Source organism: Pezoporus flaviventris, unplaced genomic scaffold (genome assembly GCF_033815535.1).
Source record: "Pezoporus flaviventris isolate CSIRO_AGI_PZ_B2104156 unplaced genomic scaffold, CSIRO_AGI_Pfla_v1 ptg000036l, whole genome shotgun sequence".
NCBI lineage: Eukaryota > Metazoa > Chordata > Aves > Psittaciformes > Psittacidae > Pezoporus > Pezoporus flaviventris.
Window position 1 is genome coordinate 24603699 of NW_026892584.1, and position 20743 is coordinate 24624441.

Sequence of the window (20743 nt, forward strand, 5' to 3'; positions counted from 1 at the left end):
CAAGCACAAGGAAAGCCCAGGGATGTGGTGGTGTAATAATCTTCTGGTTTAAAATGGTATCCTATGTGTGTGGCTCTTACCCTCATAGACACATACATTCATAAATAAAGTCAAATATATATATAAAAAAAAATGCTGACCAGTTACAAGGTAATTAGTCAACCAAATGTTCCAGAACTGTCATAAGGAGGAAGAAATAGTGATCTCAAGTTACCTCAGCCCACCGTCAATATCAGCTTGGAGTGTGAGTATGATGCTAAACTATTTCATATGCTCCAGACACAAAAATGGAGATGGAAAGTGATGAGCTCTTTATATACCCCTTTCCAAATAAATTTGGAGAAGAGCTTAGGAGGTTACGCAGGTCCCAAATGGTTTCTGCTGCTGAAATAGCCTATTGATGCTTTATTTTTCCCTTTAGACTTTCCACTACATTAAACATTTTAAACTACCAAATATTTCTTTTTTAAAGGGGAATGGAATGAAAAGATGTCTTACATGATTTATTACAAATTCAGAGGGAAATACTCCCCTTGTAAATAGTTCTAAAAAAAATAGCATCATCAATTTAAATGTTGACATGCTTAACATTAAAGGGCTATATTGTACAGAAAAATCTTTAAGGAGAACTTCCCATTCAAAGGAATTGATTTCAGTGGGAAGTGATTGAAGTAGGGCTCGTGATTTCTGGTAGTTGATCTCTCTCTGGGCTTAACTCTGTGATTTTCAGTGCAACTTGCATCTAAATCTAACTTTTTGTGGGTCAGATTGGCTCACTCCCTGTTTCATCCAGCAGGCTCCTATGCCACAGCTGTCCTCATGCTGCAGGCACCTAAGCTGAAACTTCAATAAATATGTACTGATGTTCTGGGGACACATGGGTGCTTCAGTGCCCAGGGGATAAGCTTGGAAGCCTGAGCCCTGGCAGGACCTTAGCAGGTCCTGGGCTTTTCTTGCCTGGGCTTGAGCTTGGGGGCTTGCCTCAGCAAGTGCAAGCAAGCATAAAGCCAGATCTAATCACATTACCAGCTGTGACTGCCACAGCCTCCCAAAATGTTCTCATCCTCACCTCCCAGCCCTCCCGAGCAGCTCACACAGACAGCAACGCAAGCCCTTCCAGAGGTGACCATGGCTTCTGGCTGCCTCCACACCCAAGCGAGCCCAGCAGCTCCCCCAAAGGAGAGGTGGTATGCATTCTCCAAGCGTTAGGGTGCCTAGGTGTTCAACACCTAACACATAAAAACCTGTGAAGCCCTTCATAGTGTAAGCACAGACTAGATTTCCACTGGAAAAGCAAACAAACAAAAAAACCCAAACAACACACTATATTACTGTTTTGTGTTTATATATTTATGAGTCTAAAGTTCATGTTTACTCAGGGACTTTTTTACCATTCAACTCAGTGTTCTAAAAAAAAAACAAACAAAAAACCAAAAAAACCTTCATTTAGAGAAAATACTCAGCTCTTTCTCAGTCTGTCTACTATTGTTCAATATGAAAAGGATATTGTAAGTGCATATTCAGATGAATATGCGGTTTGGCAGCGAGTGACTATTCAGCTGCCCTGCTTTTGCCTCAGAGTTTATTCAGGTCACAAAAGAGACATATAAGCATTTGAGTTAAGATTTATAGTTACATTAACTACATCAGAAGCTTTTTGTACTTAATATAAAACATACTGTAGCAGCTCAATATTGCTTTATTCCACCATAGAGTCGATATTAGACATGTTACCTCCTGTCATTACTGACATTAATAGCTTCTAGAATAATAGAAAGTGAGTTGAACACCAATGTGGTAGATGTAAATGGGACTTTATGGTACACATAATTTTGAAATATCATATAAATAATGAAATTTGTGTTTGATATTTCTTTAGTAATTAAGCAATAACTCAACAAAACAAAGAACACCCTAGCTTTAACACAGCATGGGTTAGATTTTGTTATAAAATCAATTAAGAAGTTGCTGTAAGAATTTAATTAAAATGCCATGAAGGATTCAACCTAGTCCTGACTTAGCAGAACAGAAACTCTTGCAGACAATTTTTAGGGGAAAGAAGGGGCCGGGATTAATTGTACAGATCTTTCCAGCATCTCACAGTGACTCTTGCAAGGCTCTAACCATCACTGAATGGAACACTGTTCTTTTGGAAAGGAAGCTGAAGTCAGCAGAAACTCAGGCAGGAAATCTTACGTGTGTGTCTTCAAGCTGCCTTCGATCTGCTCATTTGGAAATGCTTTTTTTTTCTCCAACTCCCTCAAATAATAATTTTATAAGACATCTATTTCAGAAGTTCCTCTTTTCTTCATCATTCATTCTGGGAATAGATACTCATTTTCAGCCTTTACACAGAAGTAGCTGACTGTTGGTTCCCAAAGGTCTTGCAAGACTGGAAAATGGTAGGATTGGGGTTTCTTAAGCAAATATCATCTCCAAAATGGCACACTGTCAGAAATGTTTAAGATGAGGAATATGCCTGTAATGTGTTTTTCTCTACAATCTTCCTTTTTCACCTATGCATTAACTAAGCTAACATTATCCAAATGTGCACAATCAACATATTAGCATCCTTTTTTAGATTGATGTTAACTGCCTGTTAAGGTGAACAAAGAGGAAGAGAACCCGCTTTCACTTGTAACCCTCATCTATTTTGAGGTCCCGAGGCTTTTCTGTTAATAATAAAACCACCAATAAATCCTCATCTCTTTTCTTTTTAAGTCTGACAGTTAGTCTTTGAAGCATTATTGCATTTATTTCTTCCAACCAGATGTGAAATTTATATTATATTTGATAGCAAACCTTAGCATCATAGAAGACACTTTTGCTGAAATAATAACACAAATGTATATTCCATCACTGAGCTGAAACTTTCCCAGGAATATCTCCAGTCCCTCCTGGATTCCAATGCTTTTTTAATATTCTTGTAACATCTTCTTTGATGCTGGTAAGTCAGGTCACTCTCATTTCACAGAGATAGAGGAGTCAGTCTTCAAACAGAATTGACACAGTAGGTTTAAGCAGAGTGACATGTAAGACCCCAGCCTGCATTTGCTAAGAGCACACTGTAAGGAGACTGTTTAAATGCTATTTGTGAAGAAAGATGGAAGTTTTTCTCTTAAAAACAGACTTGAAGAACCAAATATGTGCAAGAAACTTTATGGGTTTATGCAGATGGGTATGTGAAAATGCAATATTTAAGTTTTGTTCTTACATGTTTATTATCTTAGCCTGGAACCCTAATAGAGTATAGAATTGAAAAGTAAACACTTCAGTGATTTTGAACAGTTCAGCTGTGGTACTTATGACAGAAATGCAGAACTATGGTAGTGGAGAATTCACTGGACTTTCCAAGTCCCTTATGGTAGGTGAAGATGACCTAGCAAGGGCTCCTAACACCAATATCTATGGTCCTCTGTAGGGTCAGCTGCCCACACAGCTTCAGCTCCTAGCTCAAAGGAGTAAACGACTATATCTCTGAATCACTCCAACCACTGACTTTTCCCCACAACTCTCTGAAGAATATAGTATATGTCTTGAGGCTCTCAGCCATTAGAAGATGTTGGTGTGTGGATTGCAAGGTTAGAGACAGTGGCAGCTGTACTTCTGGTACACTTTCAGTACACATGGGCACCCATCTGCAATGAGCCTTCAGGATTTTGCTGGCTGTAAAAAGTGGTCATTCTTGCTGACGAAAGATTTCCATACAGAAGCAGGAGATATGGACCTTTACTCCTGCACCTAGGAGCAGGCATGCAGCATTACTCACCTCAGGGACACAGAGCAGTCCAAGAGGTAAACAGGAGGCTGAGCTGTAGCTGTCTTCTCCATGACAAGAGCACACGGACTTCTGAGCTTCCTGAAGGAACATGGAAGTGACAATAGACACAGCAAGGTCCTTCTCAAAGGCAGTTTGCCTCATTTTACCTTTCTTTTCCTATGTTTTCCAACCTGGAATAGGATGGCTCCGTGCCATTTTCAGTACCTTAAAGGTACAGTTGTTCTTTCCCTAGGGATAAACAACTACAGAATTTGAGTAATAAGACACACTTCCACTCCTAACTCCCCATAGCACTATGGGTGATTATTGTTTTAACTGCAGGTGAAGCACCAGGCAGCATCCAGTTGTGCTCACTGTTGTACAAAATGCACAGAAAGATAAAGAAACATTTTACAAAATACTACAGTCCTACATAAAGTGTGCACATGACATAGTAGTTATAGTTATTATCCTCTTGGTGGCAGAATGAAGTCTATAAAAACGACACACTGAACACTCAAAGAACCCCAGTAACGAGTCAGTTTTACCTTCTGATCTATTTGAAAAGCCTTTATTAAAAAGGTGAATGGCAATAGCAAAAATGCTGCCCAGGGAGCAGTTCTGATGTCTACTAATTGCAAACAGCCCTGCACAATGATTACATATGGTATGGCTCCTCCTAGTGAAACCTTGGACAAACTGTTGAGGACTGATTTTCTTCCAGTATTTCTGCCACCTCTTGAACTGCAGTTACATAATGGGAGGAGAGAGAAAATAAAAAAAGAAAGGATTATTTTCAGTTTTACTTCATAAACAAACTACTGTCTTCAGATGTCTGTGTTTGGCTGCTGCTGGCTTCTGTGTGGCTCTTCTGCATATCTGTATTTGCCAATTACCATTTGGGCCATCATAAATCCAAGAACTGTCTCAAGGAACTCCAGAGTGAAAGCATAAGCTGCTAGAGTTTGAGCTGACAAGACAGTTGTCATCTGATATAGAGTGTAAAGCTTCTTTCACAGCTCCTGGTAGCTCCTACCCACTCTGGAAAGACCAAGTAAATTGTGAGGCAGAACTTGGCCTATGGCTTTTAAAATATTGCACTTTACAGTCATATAGAGGAAATAAATATTTTATTTGAGTTACTTCATCTGTTTATCACCATAGCTGGATATCTCACTCAGTAAATATAATTTTTGCAGTCAGTTTAACAAGATTTGCTGTGATGATAAATTAATGTTTTAATCATAAATAAATGCCAGCAGTAAAAGTAGTAAATAAGCTCGCAGAGAGATAAGAACCTTCATTTTTCAGTGAGTTAAAAATGGAAGTGAACAAACAAAAGATGTGATAGAGTTGTGAAGTTGTGTAATTTTCTGGTCTGGAAATTTTTGAAAGTTTGGGTTTACTAACCCTCCCCCCCCCCCCAAAAAAAAAAAAAAATCTCCCAAATAAAATAAAAAAAAACAGCTAATCTATTCATCTGTCCAATTAGAAGTCCTGACCTGCCTGGGCTTAACAGCATCTAAGAGAGAGAGTTAAAGGCAGTATACCCCATAGTTAATGCTCTGTAGAGGTACAAAATAAATTGCACATCCCTAATAAGGTTGCTCAGTCCTCTTCCATGTGCTATGCCTGGTTGCCCCTGGTGCCTATGGTGGCATAGAAAAGGAGATGTTTGTGATAGAGAGGTGCTGCAGTTTAGAAAAAAATGGACAGTACTCCTTACACATGGGATATGGCCTATAGTAAAACCTTAGTCTTGTCTTGAAGCCAGGATAAGCCTCTGTGAGCAGCTCTCCCCTGTATCCTAAATCTGACAGCATATCTTTCCACAGCTAAGTTGGAAGCTGCAAAAAACGGGCTGTAGGCAAAATGCTCAGACAGCAAGAATCTAAAGCTAATGACAGTCCCACTGAGTGCAAATACTTACCACTGGCACAGAGATCAGGATTACACTAATTGGCTTGTGTATTAGTTTCAGGAACAGATGTTGAAATAATTAATAAAACCTGAGTTAGTACTAAGTGACATTTAGACCCCAAAGACTTCCCTGCATCATTTCTTAACTCAGACTCTGAGTCTTGCCCCTGCCATTTCATTGTATTACCTGTGATGGTAATGCAAAGCTCCGATTGATAAACGATTGTTCTTCCCTTACAATCAGGTACAAATCTGTTATGGAAATCCAGCTGGTTATTTCTAGACTTTCCTGAACTTACTTTCTAAACACAGCTGCCTTATAGTCATGGTAAACATTCTTCACAAAGGCCAGTTTGCTCTGCAGGCCCCAAGGAATGTGACAACTTGATACCTGGATAAACCTGGGCTCAGTCTCTGTTTCCACAGAAAAGCTGGAGTCTCTAGTGGATGTTGGTAAACAAACCCTGGAGCCATTACCTGATAGGGTTCCTAAGCTATTACTCAGCACCTTGTAATATTGAGCTGGATGTGACGAAAATGGAAGAATACAAAAAATCAGAAATACCTGGGATGAATAATTGTGCACAGACCAAGCTGTCACTGAGGTTCTACGCCCAATTATTCAGCTGTTACAAGTGGACCTCACCTTGCACCAGGCTGGGGTACTAAAGCAGCTAATAAGCACAAGAACTCTTCCCAATGTCCATGTGTAGCTCCCACAGACTTCAGTACAGGAATGGAAGCATAGGAAGGAGAGAGGATGCGATATTGAGCCAAGAGCTGTAATCCACTCCCATTATCAAATACAGAGACATTTTGACTAGAAGGTAGAGTAATTCTCGTTTCTGGTCTCTGAAAACTAAGGCTAGGTAGATTCACGTTAGAAGCAGAATACACGAAAGTCAGTATTGTTAACCACTAGATAATTTTATTTTAAAAGTGTTTGTTTAGTTCCCCATTGCATAAAATATTTGGTGTCTTCCCAGAAATTCAGTACGAGAAAGGATACGATATAGCTCGAGCTATAGCTCAAACTCTTGGAGCAAGAAACACCTGGCAAAATTCAGACTGGTGAGGAGCCAGATCTCTCTGAACTTGCTGCTGCTTTCTGGGAGCTTCTGTTTGCTTTTGTGATGGAGAGGCCATGTAGGGAGTTTTGGAAAGGACGCAGGTAAAGAATAATTACTGTTGTTGTTGTAGGACCAATTCCATCTTCATGACTAAGACTGAGTGAAACTCTCTGCTGAATAAGATATTACTTGCTCTGGTGTATGGTGATGGAATTAAGCCCAGAAAGAAAACACCTGGAAATCTGGGCTTGACTGTGCAAGTGCCCAGTACTGCGCATGAAATTCCAGGCATGCCAGCACCAGGCAGCTTCCACACCCACTGGCAGCCCAGGGAAAGCTGAGCTCTGCCCATGGCTGGGCACAGGAGACCACCTTGATGGCTTTAACATACTAGTTTGTCTGAGATGACTTGTTCTTCCCATGCATTGTGATCACCTGGAAGGAAATCTTGCTCCATAGATTGGTGGAATGACTTTCAGGTATTGCATTCTTGCCAGCAGACAAACATAATGACCTGAAGGAAGAGGAGAAGAAATCAGAGATTTCTTTAATGCTGTGAGAGGCTGACTGGATCTTAGAAAAGACTACAGGACTTCTATAGTATTGAAGGACTTGAAAGGTAAAAGAGGGCTTCAAGGACAGAGACTATTAACAGAGAAGTCCTTATTTGGTTGTGAATAATCTTATTCAAGTACAATATTGATACTAGAGAAGGAGGGAAAGCATGACATTAAAACTGTAATCCTGGGACTGGCAGAGAGAAGGGTGAAGAAACTGAAACTAGCTATCAATGAGAGCCACTCTATTACTTTAAAGTGTATTGATCTTGTTTCCTGTGGTTTTGCATTACAGCAAATAAGGTCATCATCATCACTATCAACATGAGATTCACCTTCTTTCAAGCAGATGCCACCATAAGATGGATGAATGATAATGCTTAAATGCGTCTTTCATAGCTCACTAGTTATGCTCAAAATTGTGTGTCTGCCTCAAACGTACAGGGGAGTGTTAAACATAAATGTTGTGCTTAGCCCAGGATTATCTTCAAGCTCAGAGGGAGATGGGGAAGGAGAGAGAGGAAGACATAAGCCTTTGGTGTATGAATACTCACCAAACCATTCTGAGATTCTATGATTCTAAATTACAATGCCTGCAGCCTTGTCATGACCCAGCAGAAAGTCCCCGTCTCACTGTAGCTGCAATGTCCCATTCCAAACGCTGCAGATGAGTTTAATCATGCAGAGGCCTGGAGCACTTTCCACACTGGAAACAACTAGTTTCTGTGACTGAAATTAAAGTGGAAAATTCCCAGCACAGTGAAGCTCAGAGCCCTTCCTCCACCCCAGACACTCAGCGAGCAAGGTTTATTCTAAACATACATCACATTGACTTGAGAGAAGCTACCGAGCTGCTTCTCTGTTTCAAATGAGAAGCCACACTTCAAGAGGACAGCTAGAAGACAGAGGGGTAAGCCCAACGGCTGCGGGTGCAGGAGCAGCAGAGATCAGGCCACACTTCAGTCAGTCACTGCTAGACGATGGGGTTACCCTCCATCTGGGCCTGGTCCCAGAGTCTGGCTAGTGGGGCAAAGTCTGTAACATGATGGTTTTGATGGGATGGGCACAATGGCTATAATTCAGTGATGGGAGAGGGACCTTTCATCACCCGAATGTTTCCTTCTCTCCTGAAGTTGCTTTCCCAAGACCTGAGAAAAATAAAACAAAATAAACTAAATCGGATAACCCACCACAGCTGGCGGTCACATCTCCCCGCTGGCACTACCGGAGTCCCACCGGCACCAAGGTCTGACCTTGAGCCGCTCCGGAGCTGCCCAGTGTCAGACCCACGCACGGCATTTCGGAGGGAGGCAGCTGCTCCCAGAGCGATCTCTGGTAGGCAGGACGAGGCGAGTATTGCTCCAAATCGCTGATCAGTTAATGCCAACCTGGCAAGAGGATAAAACCAGGTTTCCCTAAGAAACCAAGACTCGGTGCACCCACGGCGGTGCTATGTGTATAAATACTGTAGAAATAGCACATCAGCCTAGCAAGCAAACCGGGGAAACGGAGCTGCCCCTCCACCCGGCGGGGAGCCAAGGAGGGAAGGAGGGGGGCAAGGAGGGAAGGAAAGAAAAAGGGAGGGAAGAAAGGAGGGAAGGAGAGCTCCTTGCAGCCGGGTCAGGCACCCCGGCTCACTCCTGCCCTGATTTCGGGCTCCTGCCGATAGAAGTGTCGTTCGTCAGCCCCAAGAAAATATGTTTCCCTCTCGTTCTGTCAGCATCGTTGAGCCTTTCCCATCCTGCTCCAAGATTCAAGGAGAGATAGAGAGGCAGAAGTGCCTGCATTTGCTGCGTTTGCTTCTGACGCCAGAAGAGATTTATAGATTTTATCTTCAGCTTGTTTAGAGAGTCCCAAAGTACATCAAGAGAAAAATAAAGGACCAGGAAAAAACGCGTTGGGTTTAAGCGCGCAGCCGAGGAGCACCGGTGCAGAAGCCGGAGGCAAACGTTGCTCTCGTTATTCCGGCAAAGCTACCGCGGAAGAAATAGCCTCGCGCTCCCAGAAAACGCCCCCGTTCGTATAAGACACAACTACACTGAAAACAAATATATGTATATATACAAAACTATGTATGGATCGTGAGATGGGAAAGGACAGGCTCTTGCCGCCGTTCTTCCCGTCGGCAGATAAAAGGGAGAGACATTTCCCAGTCCCGAAGACTCCCCTCCCCCCGAAACCAGACAAGGCACTGCGAGCATTATCCGCGGGTGGGCGCGCTCCCTGCGCCCAGGTGTGTGCTGCCAGGGCAGGACGGTCCTGGCGCCGCATTCTCCCGCTCCTCTGCATCCCAGGAGTGCCCCGGCTAAAGGGGAAGGATGGGGCAGGCAACCTGTGTCTACCCGCTGCACAGTTTCCCCGTCAAAAAGCTGCAGCCTTTAAGGTGATAAAAAGCCAGAGGATGGCGAATTTCCCCCCCCCTTCGCAGTCGACGTTGCCTCACGGTGTCCGCTGCCCCCGAGTGAAAGCGGGCTGCGGCCCCGCAGGGCCCGGAGGCTGCTGCGGGGTCCGGGTAACCCCCAGGTTGGGAGATGGGGGAAAAAGCCGCTGCCGGAAGCGGAGCAGAGGGGGATGCTAGGGGCTGCAGCCGTGAGCTGCGGCCGGGGACCGGCTTCCCCCGTTGCTTCCCGCTGTTCTGATGCAGTAACCTTCAGCTGGCAGAGGGAGGGTGTTGTCCGGCAGGCTCGGAAAGCGAGTGTCTTGAGCGGGAAAGCCTGCCGGGGTCCTTCGGTGTCCCGGCGGGGCTCCCCTCTCCACTGCGTTATTACCTGCAGTCGGCTTTTCCACGCCGATTCACTAATACAAGTCAGATCCGGTAAAGTCCTTGCCCCAGTGCCACTGAATGTGGCCGTCCTCAGCTTAAAACCTTTCCCTTAGTGCCACCAGCGAGCACTTGCATGCATACAGCCATACAGAGGCAGCTAAAGGAGACCGATTTTAATGCTTGTACATTAAAGAAAATACTAAACGGACAATGTGAGCACAAAAAAAAAAAATAATCCAAACCAAACGAACAACAACAACAACCAAAAAAAACCACAACAAAAAACAACCCACCCCTCCACAAAAAAAACAAACCCCCCCCCCAAAAAAAAAACAAAAAATCCACCACCCCTGACTCTTATTAAAGATCATTTCTGAAAGCCAAGCTAAAGTTCATCTTTATTGCCTAACAGGTGTAGTCCTAGCTCTTTTGCATTGTTCCTCAGAACAGTATGCTCAGATCTGTTTGTAAATGAGAAACTGTATTTTGTGTATAGGCAGAGAAATACAGAAGGAAAAGGTTCAGAGGTTTTAAAATGGTTTTGATCCTAAAGAAACCACCCACAAGTTTTTAAAGAAAGTTGTATGGTAATTAATCGAGGAAGCTAGTCCTGATTTTGTATCTTCCATGGTGCTGCAACTGTCCTAATATTGCAAATTGTTAATTTGCAATACCACAACGTTAATAATTCACCTACGATTATTTGATTCTTTTAAATAAATTTTCAAATCGGCACATTGCAATTACACATTGCAATTACTTGGTCTTGCAACGATGCTTACAGTGAGTGGGATTTATAATAGTTTTTTTTTTAATAGTCACAATTTACTAGTGGAAGATACAGGTTAAAAACTACAAGATAGAAAAGGCACGTTATTCCAATACCATGGAAGCCCGCATCTTCATCCTGAACTGTGTGCACACAAAGAATAAAAAAAACCTTCAAATGTGCAGAGCGACTGGATGCTGTTTGCTCTTTTTTTCCCCTAAGTGACATTTCATCTATTACTCCTGTGATAAGTCGAGGGTGTTTGTACGTAAGAGAGATACTACATGGCATATACCCCAATTCCCAAAGACTAACAGGCTGTTCACACTAATCCTGTTTATACAAGAGAGACGTCGGAAAATATCTGCAGGTTTTGGCAATAAAAAGAAACACCTGGTCTGAGTTTCCTAAATTGTTGACTTCGTAGATACGGGCCCCAGTCTCTGAGCTTGTGCCCAAGCCCCACCTCAGCCTGCCTCTGCCCAGGGACAGGCAGCAGGGCTTTGCAGCTAAGGCTCACCCGCCTGGGTTAGGTCTTGGCTCCTGGTCTCGATCCTGGAAGTTGCAGGGATGCAGTAAACCTCGCACTGCACTGTGGCGGGAGGCCGAATCAGGGTTCCCTAAGGTGTCCCGTGGTCTCTGATTTGGGATAAACATCGACCTTTGTCAGGCAGAGAAGCCCTGGTACAGGAGTGCTGACAGTCGCCATTGCAGCATCTCTGCAGGGCTGCACGGGCACCTTCGCAGCAGCTATACTGGGAGGTTTTGCCAGCAAACTTTCTCTGGAGACTTTGGCATCACCTTTCTTCCCATCTTATAGTCTCCTACAAACAGCAGGAAAAGCCCTCGTATCCCACGGCCCTGCTGCTCCTCTGCCCCATGGCCAAGCACCTTTTGCCTATTGGCCAGTCTGAGATGACCTGAAACGCTGAGAAAGAATGTCGCAAACAGGGATAACTCAGATCTCATTTTGTGGAGGAGGAAAACTGTCAAGGAAAGAGCTGCTAAGGCCGGTGGATGCACCACCTGGGGCATCAGTCCTGGGACAGTGGCAGGCGCCGGCGGTAATTTGCAGCCCGCTGTAACGCGGGTATTTGCCACCGGAGCCAAGTCAGTGGCATTGGGATGTGCCGAGGAAGCCTGAGCCGTGGTCAGGCAGACAGCAGTCCCCGGGACCTGTCGGCCTGAAGCCGCCAGAAGCTGCTGAGACGATGTCTCTGTGCTCAGTACAGGCTGTATACAGCAAGATTCTCTCGCCTTCCTCCCTCAGTTCTGCCTCTGGAAGTAATCCCTGGGCAGTGCATAGACTGCAAAGGCTGGATTCAGCTTTCCAGCCCGGAAACTGATCCCATCGGGATTGATCTGGGATTCCCTTGCCAGGAGTGGGACGCTACAGCGGCCCAGGCGCTCGAACTGCTGCGCCCTCTCCCAGAGGGTGGCCCGGGGTTTGGGGCGGGAGGTGGGCAGCTACAGTAGGGGCAAGGTGTCGCCCGACGTGCCGGCTGTTGGCTAGAGGCCCGCCTCTCCCCAGCCATGGGGCTGCACATGTTCCCTGGGACTGGATGCAGGTCCCGGTGGGTCCTTTTGCGATTAGGTCAAAGGGAGGTCCCTTCGGCGGACAGCCATAGGCTCTGGGGCTTGGACATTAGAACTCGCACACACCTAGAAAAGGGGGGAAAGGAAGTAGGCGGTAAGCAAAATCACAGCAAAATGCTCCTCAGTTCCTCGCTGGCCCCGCTTCTTCCCCGCGTTACTCGTTGTTGCTCTGTTTGGAAGAAAACCCAGAGAGAAGACACTCTTAAATGTCGTTTTCTAACGCCGCCAAATGCTCGAGAGAAATAACCCCTCCGCGCCGAGAGGCACCGGGAGCAGAGCCACGTTCGGTGAGCAGCGGTAGCTAGAAACAGCAGCCTCCAAAGGAAAATAAATAAATAAATTTACAGCACGATTCTGGATTAAGCCTTGCGGCGTCTCAAGGTTGGGTGAGTTTTATCTTCTCAGTTATTAGACCACAGTTGCAGGAGAGAAATACTTTTCAAACGAAATCGAGACGGCCTGGTAAGAAACCGGGCCCTCAAGGTCTGCATGCCCGGGGACAGCTGTCCCGCGGCGGGCGCGGCTGCCGTGCCCTGGTCCCGCCGGGATCCAGCCGCCGCGGACGGCAGGAGTTCTTCGCCCCCCGGGCCGGCCCTGAGCCGGGCTTCTTCCAGGGAAAAGGTAGCGCAGGCTGCGGGGGAGAGCTGCAAGGTGGCATTTGTCTGGTATGCAACGAGGGTGAAATGACACTTCCATTTACAAGCGTGGTGTAAGCGGGCAGGGCTCGACCCTGAATCTGCCGTGTATAAAACAGAGTTTCACAGCACAAGCTTTAAGCCAGGGAGGCAAAAAAAAAAATTATTTACTTTATAAAATCCCCCAGCAACCGACAGCGAACTCCGTGTCCGATTACGTCTTTTTTAATAATTCATTTGCAAACCACTTGTTTTAACGTGCGTCAATAATGCCACTGGCCCTCCGGGGAGAGGGGTGAAATGCGCGACGTCAGGGTTCCCCCGGGGACCAGCACCGAGCACAGATGCAGGCCCACACCGAGCGGCACGAAATAGGGCAGCGAGAAAGGCATCTCGACTCGCTCCCCACGGCTCTTCTGTTTTTTCGCTTTATTCTCACAACGAAAGTAAACGCTTAGAGAAGGAACGGTCGAGTTTTCTCCAGGCTGTAAAACGTTAAAATGGCTACAAGTCTGTCAGCTCAGGCCAAAATCCTTGGTTTCTTTCATGAACATGATCGCGTTTCCTACACTACCAGGAAAAGAAAACCCCTCCGTGTTTTGTGAGTATATAATGCAAGAGGTGTTGAGGTTTTGGAGGAAAACGCTCCCAGCCCTTTCCTTTTGGAAATGCCCCCAGCCACAGCCCGTCCTGGCTCGCCCGGGCCCTGCGTGTCCTACCTGCCCTCTTCCTCGCCCCCCCAGCCCACGCTTGTCCCTGGCGGACTGCCGCTGTCCGGGAGCATCGTGAGTGACACCGGCGTCCCACCTGCAGACACACCTCAAACCGCCGTGGGAGTCCGTCCTTTGGAGAGCAACAGGACATCAACGAGTACAATGCATAGGGCAGGTGTATGTGTATACACACATTTTTGGGAAAGGGGTTTATGCGCACGTAAAGATATGGGAACTGAAAACTTGTAAAGAGAAAGAATCGAGAGGAAAAAGGAGCACTCTCAAACTTGGTCCGAAGGATAGCCACAGAGGTTAAGTCCCGAAGTATTTAGGGGGTCGGTTTAACCGCGTGAAAGGACAAACGAGGAAGCTCCCTGCGGAGCCACCTGCTAGAGCGAAGCCTGGGCCGTTACGGCCAGCCCGGCCTCTCCCCAGCGTCAGAGAACCACTTTGGGCTCACTCCGCTGCACCCCACTGCCGCAGCGAAGGAGTAACCCAGCCATGGCCTCCCCCACCAAAGAGGCAAAGGAAAAGATAATTAATCTTGCCCTAGAATTCTGGAGACACGCGTTATAAATCGTCAGGCTAAGGTGAAGCCCCGAAGTGTGCAGGAGGGCAAGGCAGAGACGCCTTTGGCTTATGGCTGCCTCCCGTAAAATCACTGCCAGGATACAAACAGGCACTGATTTGAGTCGCTGTGCAGGCGAGCTCTGAAATTCTCCGTGCCTTTAGCCATGCTGGCCTCCTGTCCGCCGGAGCAAAGGGGGCTGCTCCCCTTCACCTCCCGCTTTCAACCTCCTCCCCGGTATCGAGCAGACATCGCCAGCGACATCCTGAAACAGTGCTCTGTGTGAGCAGAGGGTGCTGCCCCTCACCTTGACTCGCAGCGACCCCGCTGCCTCCCGGGAAGGGCTCCGGCCCTCCCACCTCCCCTGGGCGTTGAGGGGACGCAGTCCCCCTTGTGTCTGCGTGATCGCGAAGAAAAGCCATGAAAAATAAAAAGAATGACTTTGGAAGCTAGATTTCCTGCTATGTGTCCTGAAGACGACAGAGCTACCAGGACTCTCGCAAACGCTTATGGTTTCTTGAAAGCACCTCGAAAATGCAATTATTCCTGTAGGTGGCACTGGTACTAGGTGTTACAGAAGCGAAGGCAGAAATAGAGAAAATTGCCTAGGAATTCCCAATTGGTTCCTATAATTTAATGCAGAACAATAGAGGTATTTTTAAAATTTACTTTAAATTCATGTAACGTGACAAATGAAAACCCGATTGCTTTATTAGAGCAAAATATGCTTTTAAAATCTGGCCCTCTGTAGCTTTATGGCCTGATCTATGAGAATTGTCTATTTCTCTATGTCATTAAACAAATCCTAGTGAAAAGAGAAATTAACTCAGCACCGCTCATTCAAGTCAAATGTTTGCACCAGGAAAGCCCTAATGAGACACTGTCTGGTTTCCAGAGGGGCTGCTAAGAACAAGTGGCGGCAAAGTTATTAAATCTGCCTAAGCAACTAACACATCATTAAGACACCACCGCCACCCCCCAACCCTTCCAACCTTGATCTGAATACTCAGACGAGGGTGGCAGCAGTCGGACAGTGGCACGGCTGCGGTTGCCCGGTGGAATAGCAGGGGAGAGGGTGGTCTGGACTGGGGTAGACCCGGGACTCGGCAGCGGGGGGCCTTGGCGGGGCAGCTCGGTCCGTCGGGGTGTCGTTAACCCCCATCTCTTTGCCCGTTTTCGCACTGCCACACATTTATTTCACCTGTTCATCTGTCTTCAATGTATCTCAGAGAAGTGCAGGAGTTCTTGCCCTCGCTGGAGAAGATCTGCTACCAGCCTGAGCCGTGGGGGGGTCAACCCGGACAAGGCAACCGGGTCTGTCTCCGCCTCTCTTCTGGGAAGGAGCCAAGCTCTCGGAGTCACTCGCCATGGGTCGCCTGAGCTTATACAGACCCTGCCAGCAACTCGTCCCAGCAGGCCGGGGGCCGGCTCCTCGCGGCATTCCCGGGGCTGAAAGCCCCGGCCGGGCCGGGCGCAGGGAACTGGACGGCGCCGAGCCGTGGGTAGCCGCTGCCTGAGCTCCGGCGAGATGCCTGAGCCCCAGCCAAGCCGTCGAGACATCCCGACACTGCCAGGACATTTTCTAACTGCTGAAACGGAGCTCCCTCTCTCTTGCACGCCGGGGAGGAGATTTGCAGGAGGTTGCGTCCTCACCCCAAAAGCACGACACTCAAAAGCCTTGCGCCTTGATTTCTTGCTATGTTCCATTTCCCTTCAGATTTTGGGGTCTGTCATCGCTAAGGTGACTCCAAGACCTGACTACTTTCCCCGCCATTGCTTCATAAGTATACAGGGACTGTTGTGACATGGCTTGTTTGCATCCGATGAAACTCTGTTAAACACAACATCCTACTGCATTTCCATTCCCTGTCTTGTCCCTGACGTCAAATCAATTTCTTAAAATTGAAATAACACACACATGGCATTGCCCCCTCCCTTCACCCCGCAGCTTGTTTGAAGACGGGACAAAATAAAAAGGAATCTTTTGTAGGAGTTTCAGAGTCGTTACTAGTATTTCCGTGCATGTTTGAGTGTTATGTTAATTCAATTAATGTAAAAATATCCCCTTATGAATTCACAACTACTTTGTACGTGAACGCGGGCAGTTTCTGTAAACAAAAACATAGAAGCGTCTGCGTTTTAGCGAGCTGAAATAAGGCAGCGGGTGGCAGTAAGAGACGCGACATCTACCAACGAAGGATCGGCAACGTGACTCAGGATCGTTCTTGCGAAGCCTTTTTTCCCCCGAAAAGGGGAGAATAAGTGGAATACCAGGTCTACTCCTGCAGAAGAGCGGGGGCTGGGCTTCGCCAAGGAGCTCGGGACCGCGGGAGCGGAGGTCCCGTCCTGCAGCTGCACGTTGCCGAAAGGGGCAGCCTCCCGTGAACCCCCTCATCTTCTCCGCAGCCGCTTCCAAGCAAGCGTCTGCCGGGAGCTTGTTTGAAGTGCTCTTATCCCAGACTATGCCGGGGGATCGGCGCACCTCAGACCTGGGAGTCAGACCAGGCGCTTTCGAGCCCGCAGGCTCGGGATGGGAGAGAGGGGGAGAACTCCCTCCCTCCGTTCTTTATCGGTGGAGAGCGGGGTCAGCCGGAACCGGACCTGGGCCCCCTCCCGCGCCCTACTAAGGCACGGTGCCCTCGCTAACCTGCTGGGCTCAGCTCTTCTGTCGCATAAGGAAATGCATATGGCAGCCAATACCCGAGGATACCAGAGGGCCCCTGCATCCTGCATTTGGTTCTTACATACCCCGCAGAAAATGGGAGCGATCCCGGGAGACCCTGTGGGATTTTATACTCCCGCTTGGAGGAATAGCTGTGTATAAAACGAAAGCTTCATTTTAAAGCTCCGGGGGTCTACATAATACAGCACCTTCTCTCCAGGATGAGCCACCTCCAGCCACAGCCCTAGGTTGTCGCTGCCCTTCCACCTGCCTCTGCTCGCTTTTCCCTGACTTTAATCCAGAGGTGTCCAAAAGTTTATCCGACAGCCCCACTGCTTTGCCTCACCCCTGCTCCGGCTCCAAGGTTTCCTTTCCCCTCCAAACTGTTCATATCTCTTCCCTGAAGGGAAGGGGGGGAAATCTGGCAGCTCGGCACCGCATGGCAGGAGCTAGTGAGGAGAAAACAGGGCAACTGCGACAGTGCGCGACTGTCTTTGAGATAGCCCACACCACTTGTGGCTCTAACGTTCGCTCACCCCAGACCCATATCTTCCTCACACAACCTCGAGAAACCCATCCTCCCGACCACACGCATAGGAGAGGGGGGGCTTTGCCCTTCGGGAAAGGTCTAAGGGAGGGAGCTTCTACTTACAAAATGTGTTGTCATATGAGCATCCTTCTGCCTTGACAGCTTCTCAGCATCCCTCTCCCCACGGTAAGGAGAGTTCAGCTTCCTTCGAGAAAAACAAAAAAAGGCGTTAAAAATCTGCCGCTTCAGAGATGCTGGCTGTGTGTGTGTCGTGTTATGTTAGGCTGATTTCTCCCTACAGCGGGGGAACGGAGGGAACTAGGGCTCAGCGAGACACTGAATCCCCCAAAGTCGCCACAGAAAAGCCTCCGTGGTGGACGGGCTTTCGGTGAAAGCGTCCCGGGGAGGCCGGAGCCGGCCACGTCGCGCTGAGCACAGAAGCATTGGCGGCCTCGGCTGCCTCTCTCATCGCAGCCCGGCCGGCGGGGAGGAGAGATGCCGCCTCTCCGGTACCGAACTCTCGGCTCTTGGGAGACACTTTCGGGAGGCCTCCGGCCTCCAGAAAGCGCCAGAGAAGGCCCTCATGGGGGGAAGTTGGGGGGGGGGGGAGAGTCAGGGCTTGCCAGCTGCAGCTTCGCCGGGACCGGGGCTGCTGTCGTACAGGCAATTTGCTGCAAGCAACTCACGCCAAGTCCATTTCGTGGAGAAGAGACGGCCAGAAGACCGTGTTTGAGGGAAGGAAAGTAGCCGCCAGCTCCCCTCGGCGATGGCCCGATGTCGGGGTCAGGCAGACAGAGGTAGTGAACCCCGAGAGACCAGCCACCGGGCAGCATGGCGCGGGAGGGCACGGTTCAGTCCCCCTCTCCGGCACGGAGGCGAAGGGGTGTGAGGGGAAACCCGGCTGTTGGCTGGCCCTTGTCAAGTCTCCTTCAGCCCCCCTGCTTTGCTTTGCCTACTCTGGGGGACCCAGCGGTGGGGCGCGGGTGCGTGCCGGGGCGGCTGCCGGTGGAGCGGCCGCACCTCGGGGCAAGACCCTGACCAGCCACCCGTACCCTTTTCCTGGTGGAGGAGCCCCGACTCCGCGCCCCTCGCCCTCCTCTCCCTACCGCCTTTTCCCTCCGGTTCTTCCATGATTTCCTACCTGAAAAAAAAAAAAAAAAAGTAAATCTTTTTGCCAGGCAGGTCAGAAGCGATCAACAGGCTGTTGTGTACTATAATGTTTTCGTATTCCTCTCGGCTCCCCCTGCCCTCTACCGACTCACTGTAGATGTGACCTTTGGTATTTCAGCCCACACTCAGCAGTTGAATGGAAACAAGTTGAGCACGTTCACTTCTGATAAACATTATCCTTAAACCACTGGAGACCCGAGCAGAGTAAACGAGCTTTTCCGACAGGACCACATCAGGAACACACATTGAGAACGGGAAAGAAACCAAATATCCCGGAGATCAGAGGCGGTCTCGGGGGTGGAGGGCTGGGAGAGGGAAGGAGGGGGAACAGACAGGTTGGAGGACACGGCGGAGAGGGGAGGAAAGGACACAACTGTGCACATAATAGGCACAGATGGGGAGAGAAGCTGCGCGGGCAGTTTGGGAAAGCAGCGCCGGGGTGCGCCCGAGCATCCCGGCAACCCTGGGGTGCTTCAGGAGTGGCAAGCCCCAGAGCTGGCTCCAGCCACTCGCCACTGGACTGGGCTGAAGCAACTGGAGGGGACGCGTGTGCGGAGCAGCAGGCAGACTGCCGGGGATCCCTCTATCGGCTCTGCTTCGGGGATAAATACGCTGTTAGTGCGGACCGGAAGTTTTACGGAAGCGCACCCCCTTCCATTGTTTAATTGCATAATTAACTTAATTAATAGTTGGATCCTGGTCCACTCTTTCAATGCCTCCTGCCTTTAAAATATCCAAAGCAGGTCAGCTCACAACACTGAAAAGTATTCTTGCTTCAGCGAGTATTGCCTTCGCAGCATACTATCGCCTTCGGATCATGGCATTTGCACAGCGATGTGCATATGCACGCGTGTGTGTGCCCCCTTTGCCAAGGTAGTTTTATTTAGGTCAAGGAAGCACCCCGATTTACAAGTGTAATATTCTGAATAGGCAGCTCATAGTTCTGAAATAACCACAGAACTGCCATAGAAAACTTGATGTTGTTGGGTTCTCTTTTGTTGCTGGTTTGGTTTTGTTGTTTTTTTTTTTTTTCAATCAACAGAACAAAACGTCTGCAACATGGTACTAATTTCTGCGCGATGTCCTGCAACATCCTACTTGCTCCTAACCATCCGCACTCATTGCGGTATGTGCAGGCTCTGAGATCTAGCTCAATTAATTTGATCTTTTTCCCTGAAAATATCTTACAAACTTTTCAATTAAAATGAATATTTATACAGTGTTCATAGACACCAAGGACATCAATTTCATATTTTACTCGCTGACATTTTGTGCACTCCTGTCACATTATTTCATTTCGATTTTTATGTATAGAGCCTGCACCTTCGAGACTCTATTAATACCCCTCCCCCCGAAAAAACAGCAAAACCCACAAAATACCCCAGCCAACCAAGACCCCTGCCCAAACAAACAAAACCAAAAGAAACAAGAAAGATTCTTAGGAAAAAGAAAAAAAAAAAAAAAGGAAAAAAAAAATAGAAACCTGTGTTAAATCCTTGTTTGGAGCCAGGAAGATGGTGATCCCGTGTGCAGCCTGATGTATGCGGGATGTATGTAAGAGGCACACATACAAACTCAGGGAGCAGGATCCGTACACCTAATGCCAAACCAAACACCCCTTCCACAAACACGGCGTGACCCACGCATACTTTTCTATCAGCTTTGCCTGTTTTTCTTTTAACTGTTAATATGCAGCAATGTCTTTGATAAAGCTGAATCAGCAGCGAGGCGCTGGCGCTTTGCAGCTCTGCGCGGGGCAGTGTTTGGTGACACTGGGGACTGCAGGAGAACCAGCGCCGGCCTCGAACTGCCAGGGAGCACCGGAGTCCCGATCGACGCCCGGGTGCTGCCAGCCCCGTCCTCTCGCCTCGCGGGGCAAGCGAAGCAGTAGCTCCTTTCCCGATCGCTTTGTGGTTTCCACCAAAAATGGTAACTCTCACGGCTCGCAGTCTTCTCGTGCACCACCCGTGAGATGTTCGTTAGTGAAAAAGTGCTTTATTGTAACAAGACGACCGTATCCAAGGAAGAAC